The sequence below is a fragment of the Rhinopithecus bieti genome, unplaced genomic scaffold, assembly GCF_001698545.2.
Source record: "Rhinopithecus bieti isolate Rb0 unplaced genomic scaffold, ASM169854v2 scaffold_9919, whole genome shotgun sequence".
Taxonomy (NCBI): domain Eukaryota; kingdom Metazoa; phylum Chordata; class Mammalia; order Primates; family Cercopithecidae; genus Rhinopithecus; species Rhinopithecus bieti.
In genome coordinates, this window is record NW_016806411.1 from 2,702,680 (window position 1) to 2,726,188 (window position 23,509).

General features: G+C 39.8%; 1 long non-coding RNA gene across 1 annotated transcript in view; it reads right to left on the bottom strand.

The window, feature by feature from the left end:
• Window positions 1-22,706, bottom strand: part of LOC108532247 (uncharacterized) — a 75,399-nt gene extending 52,693 nt beyond the window's left edge. Inside the window, exon 1 of the long non-coding RNA XR_001886391.1 lies at window positions 22,671-22,706. This is a non-coding gene — a long non-coding RNA (uncharacterized LOC108532247). The remainder of the gene's footprint in view (window positions 1-22,670) is intronic.
• Between the last annotated feature and the right edge of the window lie 803 nt (window positions 22,707-23,509).

A 23,509-nucleotide genomic window follows, 5' to 3' on the forward strand; every position in this document is an offset into this window, starting at 1 on the left:
GAAGAATATTACAGACCTAGAGAACAAGAAATGCAAAGGCCCTCGGGTGAAAAGAAGAATGGCACTCTCAAGGAACAAAGACAAATCAAAGAAAGCTAGCTGCTGGAGCACAGGTGATGAGCCGGTGAAGAAAGGAGAAGACCGAGAAGGTTGCCAAGTTTGGGAGATTAAGCTGGGGGAGGGGAAATGGTTGGCTATTAAATTTTACAGGTAATTTAAGTTGTATTTCTTGTCATCAAATAACAAATCCAACTATACAAATAACTGTAAAAGACTCTGTGAACTTTACAATTTGGAATCTTCCAGTCCTTGAACATGGTACATCCCTCTATTTATTTAGATCTTTATATACTTTCAGTAATGCTTCTCTGTGAAGGTTTCTATGATAATTTCTTAACTCTACATAGTTACATGTGGGGCAGGTTTGAAGTTGTTAGGTCTCCCTAAATTAATCTATATATCCAGTAAAATTTCAATTCAAAATCCCAGCAGCTTTTTTAAATATGGAAATTAACAAGCCAATTCTAAAATTATGTAGAAGAGAAATAAAACAGAAATAGCCAAAACACTCTTGAAGAACAAGATGAGAAAACTTGTTCTATCAGATATCAAGACTTAGCATTAAGACAGGATGGCATTGGCATAAGGATAGCAAATTGCCTAATGGAACAGAAGGGAGAGTCCAGAAACAGCTTCTTGGATATATGACCAAAATGACACTACGTTAGTTGGGCGTGGTAGTGCATGCACCTGTAGTCCCAGCTACTGGGGAGGCTGAGATGGGAGGATCGCTTGAGCCCAAGAGTTCAAGGCTGCAGTGAGCTATGATCACACCACCGTACTCTAGCCTGGGACAGAACTAGACCCTATCTCTTAAATAAAAAAATAAATAAAAATAAAAAAATTTAAAAAAAGTTGTGGGTGTGGAGAAATTTGATAAATTTGACTTTATTAAAATTTGGGATTTCTGTACATCAAAAGATAGCATTGAGAAGCCAGGCATGGTGGCTCATGCCTGTAATCCCAACTCCTTGGGAGGCCGAGGCAGGCAGATTGCTTGAGTCCAGGAGTTCAAGACCAGACTGGCCAACATGGTGAAACCCCATCTCTACTAAAAATACAAAAATTAGCCGTGCAAGGTGGCGTGTACCTGTAGTTCCAGCTACTGACCGGCTGAGGCAGGAGAATTGCTTGAACCTGGCAGGTGGAGGCTGCAGTTAGCCAAGATCACCTCACTGCACTTCAGCCTGGGCAACAGAGTGAGACTCTGCCTCGGAACAAAAAAAAAAAGAAGACACTATTAAGATGGTAAAAAGGCAAACCACAAACTGGGAGAATGTATTTGTAACACCTGTCTCAGACAAAGAATTCATATCCAGAATACCTAAATGACTCCTATAAATTAAAGAAAAAAACAGATAACCCAATTTGTTAAAAATGGACAAAAGACTTGAACAGACCTTTCATGAGACAGGATACCCAAATGGCCAAAATGCATTTGTAAAAGGCTGCTCAATGACAACAGGGAAATGCAAAGTAAAATCACAATGGAATAACACCACACATCCAACAGAATTGCTAAAATTAATAATATTGACAATATCAAGTGTTGTGAAGGATATGGAACAACCAGAACTTTCATACATTACTAGAAGGAGTGTAAATTTGTCCAACTACTTTGGAAAATCTCTTTGGTGTTATCTATTATATTGAAGTTTAACATATGTATCCTATGAGCAGTTCTATTCTCAGATATCCATCCAATAGAAATACATATACACATACATCAAAAGACATGTACAAAACCGTAGCAAGGTTATTAGTAATACCCTAAAATTGAGAATAACCCAAATTTATAACAGTAATAGAAAGGATAGATACCGTAATAAAAATAACAAAAGTACAGCTACATACATAACATGATTTAATCTCACAAACATATGTTTAGTAAAAGACTCCAGAAGCAAACAAAAAAATACACACTGCACTTATATATGATTTGTAGAAAGTCCAAAAGAAGGTAAAGTTGTTAAAAAACAATTAAGGGGGCTTAGAGGAGCCGAAACGCGTTCTGCGTGCTGGCTGGGGCTGAGATTCCAGACCTGGGGGTCGTGTCCCGCTGCTGAATCCCGTGGGGTCCTGGAAACCCTGAGAAGCGCACAGCCATCCTTGCCTCAGAAATTTCCGCAGACCCTTCGCGATCTGGAATCGGGGGGTTGAAGCAACATGGATGCAGCCAGCCAAGGCCCTGTGGCAGTCGTGCTTCTCAAGCACACCCTGGATATCTGGTCACTGTCCTCAGCATCCGGGTCATCATTGTCATCACGACCTCCTCGTTGCTGTGCCCAGTCACTGCAGTCATCATCGACCGCACGCAGACCCATCGGGTCCTCAGTGGGGCTGTCCGCGAGCCTCCCAAGAGGGCCAGGTGAGGGATGAGAAGAGGAGTCCCCTCCGCCAGCCTCTTCCCTGTGCTCAGAAAAGCAGTGGGAAGGACTGTGGAGTGTGAACTTGAGTTCTGGTTTCGATTCTGTGGCTGGCCAGCTGTGTGAATTTGGTAGAGGAAACTAACTCTAAGAGTTCCAGGTTCCGTGTCTTTCAAATGCAGATGATCCCTGCCTTTCCTACCTCATAGGGTTGTGAGAGCCACATGACTTAGTGGAAGTGAAAGCTGTTTGTGAGCAGTAAAGCCGCCACAGATATACAGGTGTTATGCTGGGTGCTGAGAAGCTTTGAAGGACCAGGAAACCTAATTGCTGATGATACCTTAAAGGTGGTGAAGGAGACGCTGGGGCCAGAACAGACTTTCCCAGTGCCTGTCAGGTCAAACCAAGCAAAGGGCACCCTGACATGATTCCAAGGGGCCAGCAGCAGCACACTGGCTCAAAGTTACTTTCTTTTTTCTTTTTTTTTTTTTTTTTTTTTTTTTTTTTTTTTTTTTTTTTTTTTTTTGTGACGGAGTCTCGCTCTGTCGCCCAGGCTGGAGTGCAGTGGCGCGATCTCGGCTCACTGCAAGCTCCGCCTCCCAGGTTCAAGCAATTCTCCTGCCTCAACCTCCCCAGTAGCTGGGATTACAGGCACACACCACCATCCCCGGCTAATTTTTGTATTTTTAGTAGAGGTGGGGTTTCACCATGTCGGCCAGGATGGTCTCAATTTCCTGACTTCGTGATCTGCCCGCCTCGGCCTCTCAAAGTGCTGGGATTACAAGCATGAGCCACTGCACCCGCCCAAAGTTATTTTCTGTAAAGTGCTACTCCCTCATGTTTTCTCAGTTGGGAGGGAACTGAGTATAGCTGGTGATAGCTGGCCGGAGAGGGGTAGGAGGGGGAAGGGGTGAGGGGGTTGGAAGAACTTTCCAGAACCTTCTCTGTGGAATCTCTGCACCTATATAATCTGGAAGTGGGCTCTACCATCTTTGGGCAATGCCAAGGGAGTTGGGGTGATAGGCATCTTTTCACACTGGAGTCTCTGTCTCTATTAGCTTTGACATTCAAGCAATGTTGGAAAATGCAGGGTGACTGAGTTCCCTGCCCAGCTTTCAAAATCTTCAGCCCCCTTCCCCTTATGTTCCCCACCCTAGAGAAGCCTTTTCCCTCTGCCTGGCTCCTGCTATAATTAGCTCCATGTGTACCCCCTTCACTCCCTCCCACCAGCACTGCAGCCAATCTAAGGTACTTATATTTTAAGAGATATTCCCAGGACTTTTGGAACCAATGCAAAACAATGATGGCTATTTTAGATGCTATGATTATTATTTGTATAGAGCTATTTCTGGACACTTAAGTGCTTTGATACCAAAATCAGGAACATCTTGGGATTTATTAAATTATGTAAGAAGATAACATAGCACAGATATCAGGATATTATTGTGTGAAAATGATGTTCTTACTTTGATCTGATTTCATTGATGTATGCAACCAATTTCCAATAAAGTGTTAGAATGTGCTAAAAAAAAATTAACTTGGAAGAGAAGGGAAGGGTTAGTTATTAGGAAGGGGCACAAGGGGGAATTTCCAGGGTGCAGGTAATGTGCTACTTCTTGACTAGGATAGCAGTACACATACTGTAGACTTTTCTGTGTATGCTATAGTATAACTAAAGGATAATAGATAAAGAAGGAAAAAAAAGACAGGAGAGAAAGAGAAAGAGATGAGACCAGCAAAACACCAAGCAAAACCAAAACCGAAACATCTTTGTTGTGAGACATTTGCAACTCAGAAAATACATTACTCCAAAAAAAATGAAATGAAAAACCAATACCCTCTAAAGATAATCTCCCAATAAAATTATAATCACTCACAAAAACGAATCCTCAGTTGGGATTGCATTAAGTGCACAGATCATCTTAAAGATAATTGGCATCTTTACTATAATAGATAACTGATTATTTACTATGTGCCTGGCACTGGGCTGAGTGTTCTAAACAGATCATTTTCTTTAATTCTTATACTTAATACACTAGTTAACTAATAATATTACTCTTATTTTACAAACGAGGAAGCTAGACCTTAGAGGAGTGAAGTCACTTTCCTGAGATGATCAAGGAAGGAATGAGTAGAAATGACATTCAAACTCAAGCTTTAGGCTCGTAGATACCACATTAAACTTTCTGTGCAGAAACATGGAGTATGCTTGCATGGACTCAGGTGTTCTTTTTTCTATCTTTCGATAGCATTTTAGAACATTTTTTAAATATGTGGATTTACATATTTTTATTGTTTCTGATATTTTATCATGTTGATGCTATTACGGATAAGATCTTTTTTCCATTACATTTTCTAACTGGTTACTGCTGGTGATTAGGAGACCTACTGATTTTTTTAAAAATTATATCTGACTACTTTCTTCTTTGCTTTTCAGTTAATTCTCTTGGATATTCCAGGTAGTCAAGGTGAACTATGTAAATAATGACAGCTTCCGCTCTGTCTTTCCCCTATCTCATTTGCCAATATTTGTGCATTTTATGGCATGGGGGAAAGGTTCATAATGTACTGCGCGTCGGGAGGGGCCTTTAGCACATTCCCGGCAGAGGGAACTCTATGTTTGAGCATGAGGTTGTGAAGCAGTTTGACAGATTCCAGAAACTGGGAGTAGTTTGACAGGACTGTAAAGTAAGGCACAAATGAGGGAAGCAAAAGATGGTAACTTGAAAGAGAAGACAGTGGATCTTGAAGGATGACAAGTCATTAAAAGACTTCAAGCAGAGATGTAGCATGATAAGATTTACATTTAAGAAAGAATGCCAGTGTCAGCAGTGCAGAGGACTGACTGAAGAAGGTGGTACTTAAGAAAGGGAGAAAGGTTAGGAGTCTGCAGTAATGATACAAACAAGTGGCAAGTCATCCATGAAGTAACAGAGAAAGGGCATGGATCTGGGAGGAAGGAATTCTACTCATTCGACCTCCATATAGTTGTGATTTTTTTTTTTGAGACAGAGTCTTACTCTGTCCCCCAGGCTGGAGTACAGTGCTCTAATATCATCTCACTGCAACCTCCACCTCCCGAGTTCAAGTGATTCTCCTGTCTCAGCCTCCTGAGTAGCTGGGACTACAGGCATGCACAATCATGTCCAGCTAATTTTTTGTATTTAGTTGAGACAGGGTTTCACCAAGTTGGCCAGGCTGGTCTTGAACTTCTGACCTCAAGTGATTCGCCCACCTCAACCTCCCAAAGTGCTAGGATTACAGACACGAGCCACCACGTCCTGCCCTAGTTGTGATTTTGAACCAGTTACATAATCCCCCCAAGCTAATAATAGCACCAACCAGCATAACTATGAAGCTTAAGTAGGATAATTTGTGTGCAGTGCACTCAAAAATGGTAGATCTTTACTACTAAGTCAGACATTGACGGTGAGAATGAAGTTGAGATCACAGATTCTAGGAAGGCAAATCCATCAAAGTGGCATACCAGAGTTAGCACTTCCTCTTCTGAGTTATCAGGAAAAGTGAATCTTGACATTACCCCCTTTCACCCATACATGAAATTCCACCTCTCTTATGTTCTCTTCTTCCTGCCCACATCTCCCCAACAAGCCCATCGCTAAGACCGCTCTTGGTGTTGGATTTGAACCCAACATAGTTAAATTACACGGCTCACAAATTATGACAACGCAACAACAAAAAAACCACAAACAACATGATTTTTTAAATGGCCCAAGGGCTTGAATAGATACATTTCCAAAGAAGATGCACAAATGGCCAACAAGCTCATGGGAAGATGCTCATATTAGTCACTCGGGAAATGTAAATCGAAACCACAATGAAGTACCAGTTCGCACCCACGAGGATGGCTATCAATAAAGCAAAAAACAATATTGGGGAGGATGTGGAGAAACTGAAACTCTCATATACTGTTGGAAGGTAAAGTCATTTGGCCACCGTAGAAAGTCATTTGGTGTTCCTCAAAACATTAAATGTAGAAATACCATATGACTTAGCCATTTCCCTCCTAGGTATAGTGCCAAAAGAATCAAAAACAGGTGTTCAAACAAGTACATGTACTGGACACCCATGTACACAGTAGCACTGTTCACAATAAGTAAAAGGGAGATACAGTTCAAATGTCTGCCAATGGACGAATAAACAAGATGTGGTGTATACATATAATGGAATATTATTCAGCCATAAAAGAGAATGAAGTACTGATACATGCTACAATATGGACCAACCTCAAAAGCATTATGCTAAGTGAAAAAAGCGAGACACAAAAGGTTACCTATCGTATGATGCCATTTATATTAAGTATCAGGCAAAAGTAAACCCACAGAGGCAGAACATAGATTTGTAGATACGAGGTACAGGCGGAAAGGGGGATGGGAAACAACTACTTAATAGGTATAGGGTTCCCTTTTGGAGTGATGAATATGCCATGAAACTAGAGGTGATGGATGCACAGCATTGTGAATGCACTCAATGCCACCGAAATGTTCGCTTTAAAATGATTAATTTTATGTACTGTTACTGTTACCTAAATAAATAAATAATTTTTAAACAATTATTATGAAAGCCTTTTCACAGAAAGTGGATGTGATCAGCTGCTGGAGTTCAGATATACCTACCTCAAGTCACCAATGAACAGAAGGTACTTTGCATTAGACCACTATGGTACCCACTCCAGTCAGAGTTTTTAAAGTCCAGGCAGTCTGTACTGCTTAAGAACACAGTAACCCCAGTTAGGGACAGTGCAATCTCCGGCTGATATCAATACCTGAAACTAATTGGAGCCCTTATTTTTCCTTCAATTATCTTGTCTTCCCACAGTCCCTCTGAACGCTCCCAGCAGTAGCCTGGCTCCAGGGGCGTTTTGGAGGCAAGTTTTCACCCTTGGAGTTGAATTTTTTTTACTGCAATGTCTCTGAAAGTTCTTACATACCATTATATGAAAATATGTCTTTCCATGTCTTGACTATAAGCTCCATGAGGTTAGGAACTGTGCTTCTTTTGTTTACCACTTTACCTGGGGTACATAATACAACAAAGAAACAGGTTGTTTAGAACTCAGCAGACCCGGATTTCCTTGTCTGCTATTTTAACTGCTTCTGAGTGTGACATCACTGGAACAAAAAAGTCAGATAGGTAAATTGTCTTTTAATTTTAACTTTGCAATTACCCTGTGTGCGTAGGAAAGAAGATTGACTAGAAACTAGCTAATGCTTCTCTTACATCGCCATTCTCCTCCCCAGACAAAATACCACCTTGACTCCTGTATCAACTCAGGAAACACAGAATCCTTCTCAACCTCTTCCACCTGCAGCTCTTCCATAGGACATCTTTATTACTGCCTGAAAGTAAAAACTCTAGGGAACTAATTCAATAGTTTAAAAAGTGAGGCCAGGTGCCATGGCTCACACCTGTAATCCCAGCACTTTGGGAGGCCAAAGAGGGCGGATCACTTGAGGTCAGGAGTTTGAGACCAGCCTGGGCAACATGGCAAAACCCCATCTCTACTAAAAATACAAAAAATTAGCCGGACATGGGCATGGTGGCGCACACCTGCAGTCCTAGTTATCAGGAGGCTGAGGTGGGACGATGGCTTGAACCTGGGAGACAGAGGTTGCAGTGAGCTGTGATTGCACCACTGCACTCCAGCCTGAGTGACAGGGCCAGACTTTGTTGCAAAAAATATATGAGGGTGTTTGATCCTTTGTTTTTTCCCAATGCAACTAATTGAGCAATTCGAATTCTGAGTAGAAGGAAACACATGAAAATGTTATTTCGCTTTTTATTATTTATTTATTTAAACATGCTTATTTCACTTTTTTTCTTTTATTCAAAATGACTCACTTTTGTCCAGTTACCGACTTTCCAGAAAATAATTGCCAGTACTGGAAGCTAAGATCGGACTATTTTACTGCTGTACATAAGCAAAGCCTTAATCTGGCTTTAAGGCTCAAAGAAAGATTCTACAGGTAATAATTACAGACAAATGGTGCCAAAAAGAAAAAGATGTTTTGACACTGCCAAGAATAAGCGTGCGTGGGTGCCTTCTCTGTGTCAAGCACAATACAGAGGAAGAACACTGATTCACTACTCAAAGAGTTTTGGGTGCGAATCCCAGCTCAGTCACTTACTATGTGAGCTTGAGAAAATTATTAAACATTGCTGAACGTCAGCTTGTTAACTTTAAAAATGGAAATAACAGTTACCTCATAGGGTTGATGTGCACATTAACTATGTGAATGCATTTAAAGACTGCCTAATACATATTAGTCTCTCAATTAATAGTCATTATCTTCCTAAGCAGGACTCATCTTATCGAGGTGAAATTGTATTGACTTCTTGTTTACACACACACACACATACACACATGGATAAGCATCTCCTCATCTCAATTTCTGGCTTACTTGATAATAAAACTGTCAAAAGAGAAAAGTAAGACAAACTGTATAACGTACAATAACCGTGCAGTTTCCAAAAACTCTTCATCTGTAAGAATTCTGTGAGATCAGACAGGTCTGCATCGATTTTTACCCATATTTACCAAAGGTTGCCCAATTTTTGAGGCTACTTTTCTTGTCACATCCATAGTTTCCTGTTACAAATATATTTCACGTTTCAATAACATACACAAGTCCTCATGAGAAACTAAACCAAATGTAATAATGAGCATTGAGGGATATATTTTTCAAACACTGTCTGATTCCTAGGAGGCCCAGAAATTATTTTCATAACAAAATGAATTTCAATCAACTTGGTAACTATTTAGAGAATGCCTACTACATTCAAGACATCAGAGGGATTCAAAGATACATAAGATACAGTTTGTGTCCTCAAGCAGTTATAGTCCAGCAAAAACCTGACATGACCAGCTGTGTGCCAGATCTCACTATTACAACAAATCCACTTCATCCCAGTGTGGCCTGTTCAATGCATCTCCCAGAAATACTTCAGACAAAATACATTGAAATAAGTATAGGTAATTTTTTAATTCTTTAGACAGATAATCTTGCTCTAAAAAGATAACAAAACAGGCCAAGCGCAGTGGCTCACTGTAATTGCCACACTTGGGGAGGCCAAGGCAGAAGGATCACTTGAGGGCAGCAGTTTTCCATCAGCCTGGGCAACACAGCCAGACCTCATCTCTACAAAAAAAAAAAAAAAAAAAAAAAAAAAAAATTTAATTAACCAGGCTAAAAAAAGAAAAGAAAAAAAGAAAATTAACCAGGCATGGTGGCACATGCCTGTAGTCCCAGCTACCCAGGAGGCCAAGGTAGGAGTATCACTTCAGCCCAGGAATTCGAGGCTGCAAGTGACTTATGATCAGGCCACTGCATTCCAGCTTGGGCGACAGAGTAACACTCTGTTTCTTAAAAAATAATAATAATAAATAAATCATTTAAAAATAAAAGATAACAAAACAAAATACTTTCTGAATTATCACCTGTGACTGACGCTGTTGTTTGAATTCACTAGGTAATTCCTCAATTATCCTTTTCTATATAGATGTCACTGTTATGTATGAGACCATAGCAGAGAAACTCTGGCAAGGTAATTTGCAAAATGAAGTATTTCCTATTTCGTACCAAACATGATGACATTTAAGCTACTCAAGGGAAATATATTTTTACACTGCGCTAGATACTCTGTGTTAAGAATTTTTATGTGGTACACTAGGTAAATTCCATGTAAAATGATTTTCCTAAGAAATAAAATGTTCACAAAGATTCCCTTGTCTGATTTTTTTTTTAATCTCAAAAGGTTAATCCAAAATTTGACCTTATAAACAATACCAGCACATAGTGAGCCAAACACTTGCAAGAGAATGTTGTTCTTCAGTATGCTAAGAACTCCGGGAGTGAGAAGGAATAGGGCATCATTTCCTTTACCTCACTAGGGAACTATTAATAGTCCAGCATTCTAATGGAAACCCTAGTGACCTGGAAAAGTTAATGTGCCTTTCAAAGTATCTTATTTACATCCAGGGAATAACTCAGGATCACATCCAAGATGTAAACATGTGTTTTTCTCTCTCTCCCTCTCTCTCTCAGCTCCTGCACTTATCTCATTCAACATGAAAGCAAGAAAGAGTTTCAGTCTATATTTATTTTAGTTCTCACATTACACAGTTGATGATTGAAGACATTGCAGAAGACCAGCATTTCACTAGAAACATCTTTAGGAAAATGATGGACCAAATTTTGGAGATAATTACAATCTACCGAAAAAAAAAAAACACAGCATTTCTCTGCTTAAAACTTAATGAAATTCAAAGGTTTAATCAGGAAGAAAAACCAGTAAAATGGGAAATACAGTCCAAAATAACTTTAAATGTCAGTTATATATACTTATGTTATTTAAATAATAATGTATTATTGACATAAGTGTATATCAGAGTTGACACGGTTCTTTTCTTTTTTTTTTTTTTTTTTTTTGAGGGGGGGTCTCGCTCTTTCCCCGGACTGGAGTGCAGTGGCCAGATCTCAGCTCACTGCAAGCTCCGCCTCCCGGGTTTACGCCATTCTCCTGCCTCAGCCTCCCGAGTAGCTGGAACTACAGGCGCCAGCCACCTCGCCCGGGATCACGAGGTCAGGAGATCGAGACAAGGTTCTTTTCTTTTCTAGGTGTCCACCTGGGCTTCATTCCCTTCCAGGAGATCCTCCTGACTCTCTTATACTAGGTTAAATGCCCTTTTGTGTACTCCTTGTCTTAGCAGTTCTTGCCTGGCAAGAATTCTGTAAGCTAGGTATAGTTTCGATCACTATTTTACAGATAAGAAAACTGAGTACAGAGAAACTGAGCAATGTGTCTAGACAAGATTACGAAGCTGAACCAGGAACCAAACTCCGACTGAATGATTCCAAACCCAATACTCTAGCTGCAGGTCCATCGAGTCTTCACTTCCACTTTAACATTGCATCTACTAAACATTAAGAAAGTAGGAAGATAAGCAATTATCTGTTGACTTTGGGTAGTAAATATGGAGCACTGGATAATTATGATAATAAGCTCTTGAGCATTAGTGTGTGCCAAACATTCGGCTAAGTGTTTACGTGCATTCTTTCATTTCATTCTAACAACATCCAGTGAGATAGAAATGATGATTATTCTCCTCCACCAATTTTTACAGTTAAAGAACATGAGGCTCGAGGAAGTTAAATAATTTGCTCGAGGTCACACAACTAAAAGGAGACAGAACCAGCCTCTGCACCCAGGTTGTCTAACTCTGAATCCACTTGCTTAACCACCATACATATTGCCTAATCCAAGCCCCATCCCATCTCCCCCTTCTCCTTAGATACGTATTTAAGAGGGTATGTGTAAACTACAAGATGAGGGCTGCCCCTCATTTATCATAATAACGGTTGAATTCTCCCTTTTTTCCTAATACGTATAGGTATATGCTAAGACTTTTTTTCAGACTTGAGTTAGAATTCTGGTCCAGCCACGTACTAGATGAATGACTGTTCACATTACTAAATCTCTCTGAAAATACAAGTTGATTAATTTGCAGTTTCTGTTTCTCCATTTAACAAAAAAAAAGAAAAAAAAAAAAAAAGACTGATAGAACCCAACCAGCAGGACGGTTGCACCTAAAGTGAAATCCTGTAATGGAAACTTCCTAGTACAGAGCCTAGTAGGCAGAACTCATTCAACAAATACCGAACCCATCCCCTTCCCTCCCCTGAATGATAGCTTCAAATGTAGGTATAAATCAAGTACACACTGGCTAAAGAGAAACTTTCATTTACTCACTAACTCAGTCATTCACCTCAAAATATTGTTGACTCCTCTTGAATCTCTCCAGTTAAAGGAGATTTTAAGATGGCAACATCCCAAAATTCATTTTTCTGTCCTACATCTGGATGGCAACAGCTCCTTGAACATTTTTTCTCTTGGTTTTTACAAGTGTGCAAAGCTATCATATTTTAAATGTAGTATCTACTGATGATAGATATGTACTCTAATTCTACAAATGTCTACTAGGTGCCTCCTGTACCGAGACCCATTCCTGACCCCAAGAAGTTCACAGTTTATTGGGTAAACAAACACATGACTAGCTAAGACACGATGTAATAACGGTGCCGTAACAAAGGCATGTACCAAGCTCCATGGGAGCAATTAATCTTGCTCGAGGTTTTGAGAACTAGTTCACAGAAGAGGTGACATTTGAGTTCAGCCACAAAGAATGAGTCAGCTTCTCCGAGAATTGAGGAGCATTCCAACATCAGAGTCAAATTTCAAGGAGTGCATCTTGTATAAAACTATGACCACAAGAATGTCACATCATAGAAACTTTTCTCCTTTTGCTTGGTCCAGGTTATTAAAGACAAAACAGTCATGATGACTTTCAGGGTTAATCCACCAAAGTCACTCAATGATGGTTTTACAAAGCAAATGTGTGGTATTTAAGTTTCCCAAAGCCGCCATTGTGTAGCACTTAGGATTCTGAATAACGCAAGTTTCTCCTTTGAGAGCTCATATATAATGAATGTGTGTTACATTAAAGATTACTGAAGATTGTAAGCCTTCTTTTTTGCATGTGTAAGATTGGTAGCTTTTAAAATATTGATGCATTTGTGTAAATTACTCAACTTGAATCTTACAGCAAACTCAGAAAAGAAAATGTCAAAGTTGGACAAATTTTAAATGAACTCTCTTTGTAAAAAAAAAAAAAGACTTCCAAAACTAAATAATATTTTGAGATGAATTAGTCTACAGAGCTCATCTTGGATTTCAACATGTATGTAGCTGAAGGGCACAGAAATGAACTGGCTATGAAGACTTAGGAAAAGTTTCAAGGTTTAACTACCTTTGCCTTGTTCTGTATGAAACCCATGTTTTCCTACTTTTTGCCCTTAATCACTCTATAAATATCTTCCATAAATAAATCTGTTTCTCACTCACATGGCACCTGCTATTCTCTCTTCTTCTGTGACCTCCATCCTTTGGTTGCCACCATGTCCAGCAGGTACTGACATCTCCTGCCACAGCTGATGCCATGGAGCCCTCAGAGTGGCAAGGCTTCTTGGTATTGTGTTATATAGTTGGAAAGAAGGTCTCTCTTCCCTTCTTTTTTCTTGGTTTACTCCAGCTTAGGGCAGGAGGTCCAAGGCAGATGTCCTTGGACCCCAGAGATGGACAACGCTGTCAGTGCAAGTTTTACTCACAACCTTCCCATACTCCCTCCACAGGATGCAGATGTCCCTCCCTGAGCCAGAGACAACCTGAATGACAGCCCCAAACCCCTTCCCTCCAGTGATCAAAGCTTTGTTTTGGGATCCAGCTGCTTCTGCCTAGCTGCCTTGCCCCTCTGGACAAGTCCTCACCCACGAAGCCCTGGGACCATCACATTGAGACGGCCTAGCACGCCATTTCCCCAGATCTGGCCAAACTATTACGGACTTCAGAGACACACCTGGCTTGAGATTATAGGATTCTTGATCTTATTCCTACTTGCTTCGGTTATTGACGAAAATAGGATAAGCCTCATAACAAATATTGGAGAAAGCTAATGTTCACTTTTATTTGGTTAAGAATGAATAAATAAATGGATGAATGAAAGGATACGAGTCTATTAAAGCTGTAAACTTTCCCCAAGTGAATGTTTGGTAGAAGTGTTCTCTCTGCAACCACACTATGCCCTGTTCACTTTTACGGTTTTAAATATTTTATTCATTTTCCTCAAGAATAGTAACAGCTAACATTGATATCACATCTTACAAAGCCTTTTCCATGTATGTTCCTATATTTCATTTTTAACCTGTGAAATAGGTATTACCATGATCTCCATTATCCACAGGACAAAATTAAGCAGACTTCCCCACTTCCCCATTCTCATCCTTTGCTTTTGCTACTAAATTTCACTAATCTTTCAGTCACACCTAAAACATAATTTTCTCCAGGAAGACTTACCTAACTATTGGTCTGGTGAATCAGGTCCTGTTCCCTGCTCCAGTAGAGCCAGAGTGTCAGTTAATCAGAGGGGGCCTCGGACAGTCAGGGCCTCCCAGACCAGTTACCTTAAGACTTGAGCTATCCTATTAATTCTCCCCAATGCTGTGTATGAATAATATCATTATTATAACCACACATTTTTTCCATGTGTGCCAGAATGTGGAAAAGGCTAAGTAACACCACCATGAAAGAATGGCTAAAAGCATGGGTTTCAGAGGCACATATTAGCTAGGTGACCTTTAACAGCTATGAACCTATCTGGGTGTTAGTTTCCTCATCTGGAAAATAAAAATAACAATAGCAAACACTTACACAGCATTTACTACCATGTAGGTTATCTCTTTTACTGTTCACAATAGCATAAAGTAGGTACTATCATTCTTCCCATGATACAGAGAGGAAATAGGCACAAGGAGCAGAAAGTCACACAGATAACAAGTGGTCATGTTTGAACTCCACATGAATGGTATAAGACCTGTAATTAAAACCCAAGCCCATGTTTGTAACTACTATATTACATGAACAAACCTTCCTCATAGGGTTGTTATAAGAGCTAAATTTGATAATCCATGTGTAAATGATGCTCTTGTCCCAGAATTGTAACCAAAGACCAAAATCACCAGGCACCCCTTCCATGGCCATGCAGGGTTTACTGAGAGGTATCAGTTCAGAAAACTCTCCTTACCTCCCACTATCACCCTCTGCCACCTCCACCACCCCAGCCAATATAAAGGCACTTGCACGTAACCAGAGCAGAGGAAATAGCTTTGAGGAGACAGATGTTGTATTTGTACTACTGAGGGAGGGGCTATCAGTTCCACTGTCTCCTCTCCTAATAAGATGGAGTCTGCACTTGTCCATGGTCTCATGAATTGGCTGGCCACAGAAGGTGGCTGGAAATGGGAGCTACATCTCACTATAACTGGCATTGCACAGTGGCAAAGAGGCAATTGTATCAAAGTATTGCAGCATGATACCACTGTGTGGATGACGGAGGTTGACTGCAGAGGATGACTAAATTTTACAAGGGATCACTAGGGCTTAATGAAACTGCATCGGCATGGGCCTCTCTGCGATAGGATATGTCAAAGCCCCCTCCTGTCCTCACTTATATCATATGGGAATGATGATGCTTTCCTCAAGGGATTGTCATGAAAATTAAACGAGTTAATGTGCATGAGATTCTGCAAAATGGTCCCACGATTAATGTTAGCTCCTTCACCACAGTCTTGCTACCCAGTGTTTAAAGGTTGGGTAAATACTTTGAGTATGATAAGAGGTGGGTAGCTTTTCATAATGTCAGATTCAACCTAAAAAGAAAAATCTCTGTTTGCAGACTTCTATCTCCCTGGATTACTAAGTAGATCTGAAATTTATTAACCTTTTTACTCATTTGTGAGCACCAGCGTTAAGAGGACTTTTTTGAATAATCAAGAAACCTCATTCTGGCAGGCAAATAAAAGGAGGCCAGATGTTTGGGATTAAAAAACGCATTATCCCCATCACTGACTTTCTGGGGATGGTGTCAAGTATTTGCTCTCTCATAATATGTACCATTTCTAGAGTAGAAAAGGAGGAGGGAAACATGTACAGAGATGATAAGAGGAATTTAGGGAAAATGGGGATAGTCGGAAACATGGAGGGTGAAAGCAGCAAAGAGAAGATGGAGAAGCATCCTATTTTTAACCACTTAGAGTCGTCTTCCCTCTCCTTAAAAATAGGTCTTCTTCCTGCCCACAGTGAACTGAGTAAGACAATATCTGGGGCTCCATAAGGCCATCTGTGTATCTATTTGGAGCCACTGATATTTGTGTCTTTGTGGCAAAGCTGGGCTGGCTTTTTTAACACTAGATACACAAGCACCAAATTCTCCAGAGCTGTTTTTAAGAAAATTGTCCACATCCAAACTATCAGGTTTTTAAAATTAGCACATAAAGCTATTTTATAATAACAATGTGAATAAGTAATTCCCAATTTGTGACTCATGCATAAAAAGCAAAGGAGGCTATTTTCTTGAAATAAAACTAAGATATTTCTGTTAATAATATTAATAGCATAAATGTATTGATGTGTGCTTTCTGTGCCAGGCACCATGCTAAGCTCTTAACATGCATGGGACCCTTTTTGCAGAGGAAGAAATTAAGGCTTAGAAAGTTAAATAACTAGATCAGAGCCATAGAACTAATGGCTCCCACCTGTAGTCCCAGCACTTTGGGAGGCCGAGGAGAGCGTATCACCCGAGGTCAGGAGTTTGAGACCAGCCTGACCAACATGGAGACACCCTGTCTCTACTAAAAATACAAAATTAGCCGGGTGTGGTGGCACATGCCTGTAATCCCAGCTGCTGGGGAGACTGAGGCAGGAGAATCTCTTGAACCTGGGAGGCGGAGGTTGCGGTGAGCCGAGATTGCGCCATTGCACTCCAGCCTGGGCAACAAGCGCGAAACTCCATCTCAAAGAAAAAAAGGAATCAAAGCCGGGTCTACCTGCAAAACCTAAACTCTTAACCTCTGCCCTTTTACCTGCTTTAGAAACTTTTAGTGGCTGTCACTTCATCACCCAGGCCAAGTTCTTATACGAGCAAAGGAAGAAATCTAGCCCATGGAAGGCCGGGCGCAGTGGCTCACACCTGAAATCCCAGCACTTTGGGAGGCAAAGACAAAATTAGCCAGGTGTGTTGGTGCATGCCTGTAATCCCAGCTACTGGGGAGGCTAAGGCAGGGAGAATTGCTTGAACCTGGGAGGCAGGAGGTTGCGGTGAGCCGAGATCGCGCCATTGCACTCCAGCATGGGCAACAAGAGTGAAACTGTGTCTCAAAAAAAAAAAACAAACTCATTTCAAAACTACAATACTCTTGGAAATGAGCACTTTCATTGGATTTGAGACCATTATGTGTCCATCTCTGTGTGAAGGAAATAGATGCTTTTACATCAGAACAAATACAAAACATCAGTACATTTTCATTCAGTACAGTTTCCTAAATTCCTTTTATCCAGTTTCCCAATTTTGTCAGATATATGAGCTGAAATAAAGCTCTCCTTTTAACCCAGTTTCTTGTTCACCTTAACTCTGCAACAAAATTGTTCTTAGATTTTATCTCAAACTATTTCTTAGACAGGGTTTGGGTTTCATTATGTCACCATGGGATGAAAAAATACAATGAAATATTTCAGAAGCAGAATTTTGTTATTTTTCTCTACTATATAGTCATTACAGCCTATGCCATTTTGCTCAAAATGTGAGTGTACACATTGTCACAGGGGTGTGGTCCATCACCACACAGCAGGAGGTGAGCTATGGGTGAGCCAGCATTACAGCCTGAGCTCTGCCTCCTGTCACACCTGCCACTTCCGTGGTGGCACTGGATTCTCATAAGAACATGAACCCTATTGTGAACTGCGCACATGAGGGATCTAGGTTGTACACTCCTTAAGAGAATGTAACTAATGCCTGATGATCTGAGGTGGAACAGTTTCATCCCGCAACCCTTTTCCTGCTACTCCAACATTTTATGGAAAAATTGTCTTCTGCAAAACTGGTTCCCGGTGCCAAAAAGGTTGGGGACTGCTGCACTATAAGAGTGATCATTAAGCATTTGCAAATCTACTACAAAGAATAGCTACTGATACTTAGGTAATGAGAAATGTCACTAGAGATCATAAACAAAAGATATTTATGACAGCTTAAGACATCAAGTAAACTAAATATAAGAGAAATACCCAGTCTTATGTGACTGAAGGTTGCATGCACCACAATTAGGAAAGGTTTCATATTTTTAAGCACAGTGAAACGTTTTCAATCCTTTGGGACAGTATTTTAAAAATCTTCAGTTAAACATATTTATCATTGCTACTGACAAGACATTCTCTAAGATGCCATTGGGGTACAAAGATAAATAATAAATATATGGGTCACTACCTTCAAGAATCTCTCAGCTTATAGGGGAGGTAAGAAACGTGTTTGTAAGCTGTAACATACAGTGATGAGTACTGTAAAGAAAGATGCAAAGCGCTGTGGGAATTCAGATCCCATCTGGTGAGGGAATCAGAAGATGGTGGGCAGCTCATGTCAGGGTGACAAAATGCACAAGAAAAGCTAACACCTATTCAGGAAACAGCCTCCTTTAACTGGAATTTAAGATGTCACTGGGAGATACAGTTGGAAGGTTAGGCTGAGACCAGGTCTGAGGATTTGAAGGTTATCAGTTGGCGAAACACAGATTCAGTAGGTATAACCAGTATTTCATACTTTACCTATTTTTACATGTTTACAGTATCCCTTTTTTTACACCACTTTATTAAAGCATGATTGACATAAAATCAACTGTTGAAGTGTAAAATCTGGGCCAGGGTGGTGTCTCACGCCTGTAATCCCAGCACTTTCGGAGGCCAAGGTGGGTGGATCGCTTGAGTTCAGGAGTCAAGATCAGCCTGGCCAACATGGTGAAACTTCATCTCTACTAAAAATACAAAAATTAGCTGGGTGTGGTATCATGTGCCTGTAATCCCAGCTACTCGGGAGGCAGAGGTGCGAGAATTGCCTGAACCTGAGAGGCAGAGGCTGCAGTGAGCCGAGATTGAACCACTGCTCTCCAAACTGGGCGACACAGCAAGACTCTGTTTCAAAAAAAAAGGGTAAAATTTGAAAAGTTATGATACACCCATGAAAACATCACCACAATCAAGATAATGAATATATCCATCAACTCCCAAAATTTCCTCGTACCCCTTGGAGTCTCTCCCTTCTCCCCTATCCCCAGGCAACTGCTGATCTGCTTTCTGTCACTATAGCTCAGTTTGCATAGAATTTTATATAAATGAAATCATACAGTATAGACTCTTTTATTATTATTATTATTAAACTTTAAGTTCTAGGGTACATGTGCACAACATGCAGGTTTGTTACATATGTATACATGTGCCATGTTGGTGTGCTGCACCCATTAACTCGTTATTTACATTAGGTATATCTCCTAATGCTGTCCTTCCCCTCTCCCCCCTCCCCAGAATAGGCCCCAGTGTGTGATGTTCCCCTTCCTGTGTCCACGTGATCTCATTGTTCGATTCCCACCTATGAGTGAGAACATGAGGTGTTTGGTTTTCTGTTCTTGCAATAATTTGCTGAGAAGATGGTTTCCAGCTGCATCCGTGTCCCTACAAAGGACACGAACTCATCCTTTTTTATGGTTGCATAGCATTCCACGGTGTATATGTGCCACATTTTCTTAATCCAGTCTGTCACTGATGGACATTCGGGTTGATTCCAAGTCTTTGCTATTGTGGATAGTGCTGCAATAAACATACATGTGCATGTGTCTTTATAGCAGCATGATTTATAATCCTTTGGGTGTATACTCAGCAATGGGATGGCTGGGTCAAATGGCATTTCTAGTTCTAGATCCTTGAGGAATCTCCACACTGTTTTCCACAATAGTTGAACTAGTTTACAATCCCACCAACAGTGTAAAAGTGTTCCTATTTCTCNTTTCTGTTCTTGCAATAATTTGCTGAGAAGATGGTTTCCAGCTGCATCCGTGTCCCTACAAAGGACACGAACTCATCCTTTTTTATGGTTGCATAGCATTCCACGGTGTATATGTGCCACATTTTCTTAATCCAGTCTGTCACTGATGGACATTCGGGTTGATTCCAAGTCTTTGCTATTGTGGATAGTGCTGCAATAAACATACATGTGCATGTGTCTTTATAGCAGCATGATTTATAATCCTTTGGGTGTATACTCAGCAATGGGATGGCTGGGTCAAATGGCATTTCTAGTTCTAGATCCTTGAGGAATCTCCACACTGTTTTCCACAATAGTTGAACTAGTTTACAATCCCACCAACAGTGTAAAAGTGTTCCTATTTCTCCACATCCTCTCCAGCACCTGTTGTTTCCTGATTTTTTAATGATTGCCATTCTAACTGGTGTGAGATGGTATCTCATTGTGGTTTTGATTTGCATTTCTCTAATGGTGAGTGATGATGAGCATTTTTTCATGTGAGTATAGACTGTTTTTAAGCTGGCTTTTACACTTCATAATTTTGGAGATTCATCCATGTTGTTGGGTGTTTCTTTTTACTAATGGGTAATATTCCATTGTGTTGATGTCCCACAGTTTGTTTATTCACACACCTTTTTGATAGGTATTTGCAGTGTGTCCAGTCTTTGGCTCTTACAAATAAGGCTGCTAACAATATTCACGTACAAGTCTTTGTATGGACATATGTCTTCATTTCTCTTTGATAAATACCTGGCCATAAAATGGCTGCGTCACACAGTAGGTTAATTAAAATTATACTTTTCAATTAACTTCCAGACAATGTGCCAAGGTGGTTTACCACTTTACATTTTTACCAGCAGATTGTGAGAATTCCAGTTGTTCCACATCCTTGGAAATGCTTGTGATAGTCATCTTTATTTTTATTTTAGACATTCTAGTAGATATGTAATGATATCTTACTGTGGCTTTAATTTGTATTTCCTCAATGACTAACAATGTTGGATGTCTTTTTATGTTTTTATTTGCCATTCTTATAGCTTCTTTCATGAAGTGTCAAATCTGAAGTGCACTAATCTTTTGCCCATTTTAAACTATTATTATTATTATTGAGATTTTAGAGTTCTTTATACATTCTAGGTACAAGTGCTTTATGTGATTTGCAAATATTTTCTCCCAGTGTTGGCTTGTCTTTTCATTCTCTTAACAGTGTCATTCAAAAAGCAAAAGTTGTTAATTTTAATGAAGTCTAATTTACCCATTTTTTAATGGCTCATGTTTTTGGTGTTGCATCTAAGAAATTTTTGCTTAGGCTGAGCATAGTGGCTCACGCCTGTAATCACAGCACTTTGAGAGGCTGAATCATCTTTATACCTTTGTCAAAAATCCGTTGACCATATGTTTTATGTGTGGGTCTATTTCTGTACTCTTTGTTCAGTTCCATTGATCTATTTGTCTACCTTGATACCAATAATACATTGTCTTGATTATTATAGTGCTATAATATGCCTTAAGTCAGGTAATTTAAGTCCACCAGTTTTGTTCTTTCATTTCAAATTGCTTGGACTATTCTAGGTCCTTTGCATTTCCCTCTAAGTTTTAGAATCAGTTTGTCAATTTCTACAAGAAAAAAAAACCTGCTTAGATTTGTATTTGAATTAAATCTACATATTTATTTAGAGAGAACTGCTACCTTAACAATATTAAGACTAGGTAATTAATATTATTATTTGGTCTTCCAATCTGAAAGCACAGTATATCTCTTTATTTTGGTCTTTAATTTCTCTCAGCAATGTTTTGTAGTTTTCCATGGACAGGTCTTTCAAGTATTTTTATCAGATTACTCTCCATATATTTCATATTTTTGATACTATCACAAATGGTTATTTCAATTGCTTATTTATTGTCAGTAGATAAAATACAATTGATTTTTATGTATGATCTTGTATTCTGCAACCTTGCTAAAGTCACTTTTAGTTCTAGGAAATTTTTTTTGTAGATTGCATCATGTTTTCTATTTGAATAATCATGTTATCTGTGAATAGAGTTTCGCTCCTTGCTTTCCAGCCTGAATGCTGTTATACCTTTCTTATATTACTTCAGGAAAAATGTGACTACAAACTTCCAGGGGCCCTTCCAAAGAGAATAAAGTCACTGATTCATCATCACTGTTGGCAAGAATTCTTCAAAAGCAAGTGAAAATTGTTCCGCCTCATTATTAGACAGCTATGGAAATCTTAAGAAACTTCTGTACTGGGCTCTTAAATTACCCCTCCCATGAGTTTGGTCCCTAGTCTATATACAGCTTGTATTAGTCCGTTTTCATGCTGCCAATAAAGACATACTCAAGACCGAGTAAGTTATAAATAAAGAAAGGGGTTTAATTGACTCACAGTTCCACATGACTGGGGAGACCTCACAATCATGCCAGAAGATTAAAGAAGAGCAAAGGGATGTCTTACATGGCAGTGACAAAGAGATAAAGTGAGAGACAAGAAAAGGGTTTTTCCCCTTACAAAATCATCAGATCTCGTGAGACTTATTCACTACCACAAGAACAGTACGGGGGAAACCGCTTCCATGATGCAATTATCTCCCACCAGGTCCCTCCCACAACGCATAAAAATTATGGGAACTACAATTCAAGATGAGATGTGGGTGAAGACACAGCCAAACCATATCACACCTACACATATCTAAATACACACACCCCGCAGTTTTCCAAAGCCCCTTATCTTAAAGACTAGTTAGCATTATTTGCCAACACTTACTTGCTGTGCCAAACCCATTGTGAAGCCAGACCTCCTCAATTCCATTCTAATGCCCGTATGTATGACTTCAGTTACCACTCTAAATTCTCTTTACTCTTATGGTGAGTTTCTCCTCAAAGCACCTGATACCTTTTGTTAAATGATTTCAGTTGAATCCATCTTAACCTATTGATATTATAGTAAAAATGTTAAACTTCAAAGGCAAGTGTCCGTGTTTTACCTACTACTTCCCAGAAGGCTCCTTAGACCTTATGCAAATATACCCATGGAGGGTTATTGTTGTTCTTGTTGTTGTTACTGTTTTACAGTCTCCCAGAAGGATAATATTTGTCAATATAAGACAAAAGTTTTGTTCATACTTTCCCCTGAACAATGGTAACTCTGGACATCACATCTACCTGAAAGAGACCATTCGAGCAATTCTTCTCAGGTAAAAGTGTATCTACTCCAAGGAAATTTGTAAATTCCAGCACTAGAGGCCTGGCACAGTGGCTCACGCCTGTAATCCCAGCACTTTGGGAGGCCGAGGTGGGCAGATCACCTGAGGTCAGGAATTCAAGACCAGCCTGGCCAACATAGAGAAACCCCGTTTCTACTAAAAATACAAAAAAATTAGCCGGGCATGGTGGCAGTTTCCTGTAATCCCAGCTACTCCAGAGGCTGAGGCAGGCAAATCACTTGAACCTTGGAGGTGGAGGTTGCAGTGATCTGAGATCATATCACTGCACTCCAGCCCGGGTGAGAGTGAGACTTCGTTTCAAATAAATAAGTTCTAAAACTAAAAATAAAAGAAACTGACAACTTTGAATTCATACTTTATCCTAATTTTAAAATTATTA